General features: G+C 35.5%; 1 pseudogene across 1 annotated transcript; it reads right to left on the minus strand.

Annotated features, from left to right (window-relative positions):
- Positions 1–203: 203 nt before the first annotated feature.
- Positions 204–4,148, minus strand: LOC18424108 (small ribosomal subunit protein uS4y-like; annotated as a pseudogene). Its single transcript, XR_016041282.1, has 3 exons — positions 3,902–4,148; positions 3,163–3,544; positions 204–640 (listed from the first exon to the last, which is right to left on the minus strand). The product of XR_016041282.1 is annotated as a small ribosomal subunit protein uS4y-like (transcript).
- Between the last annotated feature and the right edge of the window lie 323 nt (positions 4,149–4,471).

Genomic DNA, 4,471 nt, shown 5'->3' on the forward strand with positions numbered 1-4,471 from the left:
AGAAAAAAAAAAAAGAAGAAAAGCGTATACATTGAAATATAACAAATATTACCTTTTCCCAAAATTTTATCAAAATTACGAAGGCACATGATACAATTCATATTTATAAAGTAGCGGTGATTTCACCAACATAGATTACCAGAACTACAAACTGCAGACGACTTTTTATTTTACATTTTCCTTCACTAACTTACTCTGGAATGGGGACGCAAAACAAAATCTTTCTTTCTTTGATAAACCGCCAAAACCAACGTAAATAAATCCAAGTATAGAAACAAACCATGCTCGTACTAAACAAAGCGCTGCAAAATTGAAATTATTGTACGCACCTTACTCCCACTTATAACTAATCTAAGAATGAAAAACCATAAAAAAGAGAGAAAAAAGGGGTAAAAGAGAGAGAGAGAAAAGAACCTAACAAATTTTATCCAAAAAGAGGCCAGTAAGCCAGTAAATCGTTTACTCCTCCTCGTCATCCTCGGCATCTCCACCAGCAGCTTTCTTGGAAGCAGCCTTGAGGTTCTTTCTCTTGACACGACCAGGGCGACCACCACCAAGAGGACTTGTCAAAGAGAAGTCTATGTGCTTTTGCGAATCCATCCTAACCATGAATGATGGGATGTTTAACTACCTGCCAACCCTAAGTAAAACAGCCCAAGAAAAATCTCAGTTACCACAATGGGAAAATGCCCAAAGAGCATAATTTAGAAAAGCCTATTGTGGAATTATTAGGGAAGAATGTAATCAGGAAACCTCATGGAAGTTAGTAAATGAAACAATGATTCAATCTCCGTCGATCTTCAACAAAGTTTCTCGAACTAGTAAGGTCCTTCTTGACATAGCATTCAAGAACATAGCAATAAAGGAAAGGGAGTCAGGGCTCCATGGAACAGTTACAGTTAGTATTTCACACAACAGGATGATCGATTATCGTCATTGATCCCCAAGTTGTTTTCTTTTTTCGTTTTCATTTTGATAAGGCCTTCGAGTTAGGTTTCCATCAAAGATCTTTCATGGCTAGGATGTATCTTATTTGCTATATCAAACTAGTCAGGAACCTTTCCATTTTTTGGGTTTCAAGCAACACAGTTCTCATCCACATGAATATCCCTCAATGTTCTAAAATTGTCTTCTATTGGGAGTTTAGACAGTATTAGATGCGTTCAGGCACAGTCAATGGTTTAAGGCAAGTTCCCACTTAGGTTGCTATTTTCTTGTATTTCTACTTGCAGTAGGTGTTTCGAATTGTTACAGTGAGTAATTACCAATAAGGTAAAGAGTAAAGATGGGTGAGTTATCTGAGACATAAAAAAGGAGGATGCCTGAGATGCTTTCTCCAATACAGAAAATTTCAATCTATTTGCAAACTTGAAATCCACTAGAGCTGGTCTAGCGCATAGAGTAAAGACTCATATTTTAGTCCATGAAAAAATACACAATATGTTCAATACTATCTTAATCACATTACTTGTTAATGACTCGAGTTTTTTGCAGCATAGTTAAAATAAATTAACTGCTTGACACTACATTTATGTGTTTGATAAGGGAGTGCCATGGACAAATCATGATAAGAATATGGAGGTGTAATTTGAACTAGTAACTGAGCTAGAATAAATAACCTATTCTGATAAATAATTCTGCAAATGTAAATAGGCCATCCCAAGAACTGGCCTAACAGTGAAATTTTTCGTTCTTACACAACATTGAGAGTTACAGTTAGATCCCACAATTACAACTGAACGTAAACAACTCAACATGCATTGACTGCCTATGTTGTAAGAAAGGGAAACAGGAGTTAAATACGACACAAACAGGTACCCTGGCCATTCTGAAAGAAGGACACAGTAAGTGCATATTTAGTTATTTACATAAACAGATGGCCATAGAATGTTAATGCATAGACCAATAAGACAATAAACACTTCAATCTCTTAGACTATTTGAACTAGAAATGAATAATTATACTACAGGTATTTTTGTATTTCACATCAAGGCCATAGTAAAATACAATAAAAAAAATGTCCTCTCAATAATATTCTAAAAACTCATCTGGTATGTTTTCAAACTGTACGAGCCCAACTTAAATTTACTCCTTTGTTCATTGGGGCTAGCATTTCTCTTATATTTAACTGGTTCAAGATTTGAATCAAGTAAGAATTGAAGTCTCTTAACTGGGTGGCATCCCAAGGGCCATGTCCAACTTATGAATTTCCAACTTACCATGAGAAATATTTTGCAGCCATCCGACCATATGTTACCAATGACTGAGTTGTGTCGGTTAAACACACATCATAAATAAAAACTACGCTATTCTAAGAGTCCAACAAGCAAAGAATCAAACTAATTCATGAACAACGAATCCATAATCTCAAAAACCAGGCAAATCGCTCACAGCCTGATTCAAACGAGTAAAATTACAGATGCCACAAAAACTAACCGTGTATACAATTAGGTCCCACACACAATACGCAAAAGGAGGGAACACTCCAATTCAAACAACAACAAAATCAAGCCCAGGGGAAAAGATATAACAACAGTGAAACAATTCATAAGAGTCAATGTAACCAAACAAGCGAATAATTAGGGGCCAGAGCACATGCAAATCCAAAGGCGAAGAAGACGAAAACCAATGTCTGGATTCAGCAACTAAAAAATTATTCATACAAATAGGCATAAACCTAAACAATGCAAGTGCATACATGTTTTCAAGTAAATCCAACAATCTCCAAATAATGATAACTCAAAACAAATATGAATACAGGAAAAACATTTTTTACATGTTTTCAAGTAAAACCAACAATTTCCAAATAATGACAGCACCAAACAAATATGAATATGAATATAGGGAAAACATTTTTTCAAATATGCATATAAATACAGGGAAAACATTTTTTCCGATGAAATGAATGCATAGAAAACTGATGAAACACAAAATGAATGCATAGAAAACTGATGAAACACAAAATCTAGGGAAAGGATAGAGAGATAGAACGGGCACATTTGCACAGAGATACAGTAAAATGAGAAATAGAGATGAAATACAGTAAAATGAGAAATAGAGTTGAAAATGTGTGTTATTAAAGAGAATTATAAGAGAGGTAGTATTACAAATAAGTCCTAAAACTTGTGACTGTGTGCACACCAAACCAGAGAGAGATTTCACCTGATGTGCCTCTGCCTTATGAGAACCCTTGCATGATGAATGGACTTGGCCATTCCCGACTTGAACACGATGGTCTGGAGCCTGCGTTCCAAAAATTTCTCAACAGTTAGGGCAAGCACATAATCAAGCTTGTTCTGGCTCTCATCCAACAAACCATAGCGATTCATCCTCCTTAAAAGAGCTTCTCCCTCAAAGATCCTCCTCGAGTTCTTCTCGTCGAGAGTGAGAAGCATACGAGCCGCATTCCTAATGCGGCTTAGGGCATATTGAACCCTCCATAGCTCGCGCTTGCATCGAAGCCCATACTCTCCCACGAGTTTAAGCTCGGCATCAAGCCTCTCTTTCTCGTATGGCCTTCAAGGCTTTTTAAATGTCTTTCCATCTGGTACAAGAACGAATATTGTTCAGCAAAATTCGATAGAAATACCTGATGATTTCATGAGAAATTATGGCAAAGTTAATAATAAGGAGGGAGATATACAGAAGAAATTGGAGAAAAGATCATTTTTTTTAAGGATAAACAGTGAAATTTATCATAGAAGGAAAAATTGCAACAAAAAAAGAAGAAAAAACAGTACATTTTGAATAACAAATAAGGAATATCTGTTGAGTTCAACAATATGAAGACATAAGATTTTCTAGAGAAAACGCGTCGAAATTCCAGAAAAAAATAGTGGAACATTTGCAGAAACAGAGAAGGTCTACATTTGAGCGGAAACTGAGAAGATTTAGGGCTTACAGTTCCGATAGAAGCAAACGTGCACCATGACTGGGTACCAGCTCGGGTTCTAGGAGGAAACCCTAGGAGGAAACCCTACCCGGTCTGGTTCTATGAAACCCTAGGAGACAACTCTGCCCCGTCTGGTTCTATGAAACCCTAACAAGTTTGAAAAGACTTTTATAGGCTTCCCTTAGGCGCTTGGTTGCGAAGGAAAAGTCCAGTGTTAGAAGGTCACCAGCCGGGTGCACCCGCCGGTCTCTATTTTAGAATAAAAAATAGGAAAAATGTCCTCGTAGTTTTTATGTGGATCCTTTATAATATTTGTTTGGATAAAAAATATAGATTTGAAAGAAATAAAGTTATTTTAAATAAAATTAAAATATATAAAACTTAAAATTTTTGTACCTTAGCAATATGTTTTGAATCTTTAAACTTATTAAGATATAAAACTTAAAAATAGAAAGTATGGAAATATTTTTTTAAAAAAATAATTAAAATATTTTAATATATTTAAAAAAAAAAATGCATATAGAGCCCAGGCTCTAAACAATCAAATTAGCACCTACCTCAAAACTATCACTAGAAGAG

This window comes from Amborella trichopoda, chromosome 9, assembly GCF_054954075.1.
Source record: "Amborella trichopoda isolate Santa Cruz 75 chromosome 9, AtrichopodaSantaCruz75HAP2 v2.0, whole genome shotgun sequence".
Taxonomy (NCBI): domain Eukaryota; kingdom Viridiplantae; phylum Streptophyta; class Magnoliopsida; order Amborellales; family Amborellaceae; genus Amborella; species Amborella trichopoda.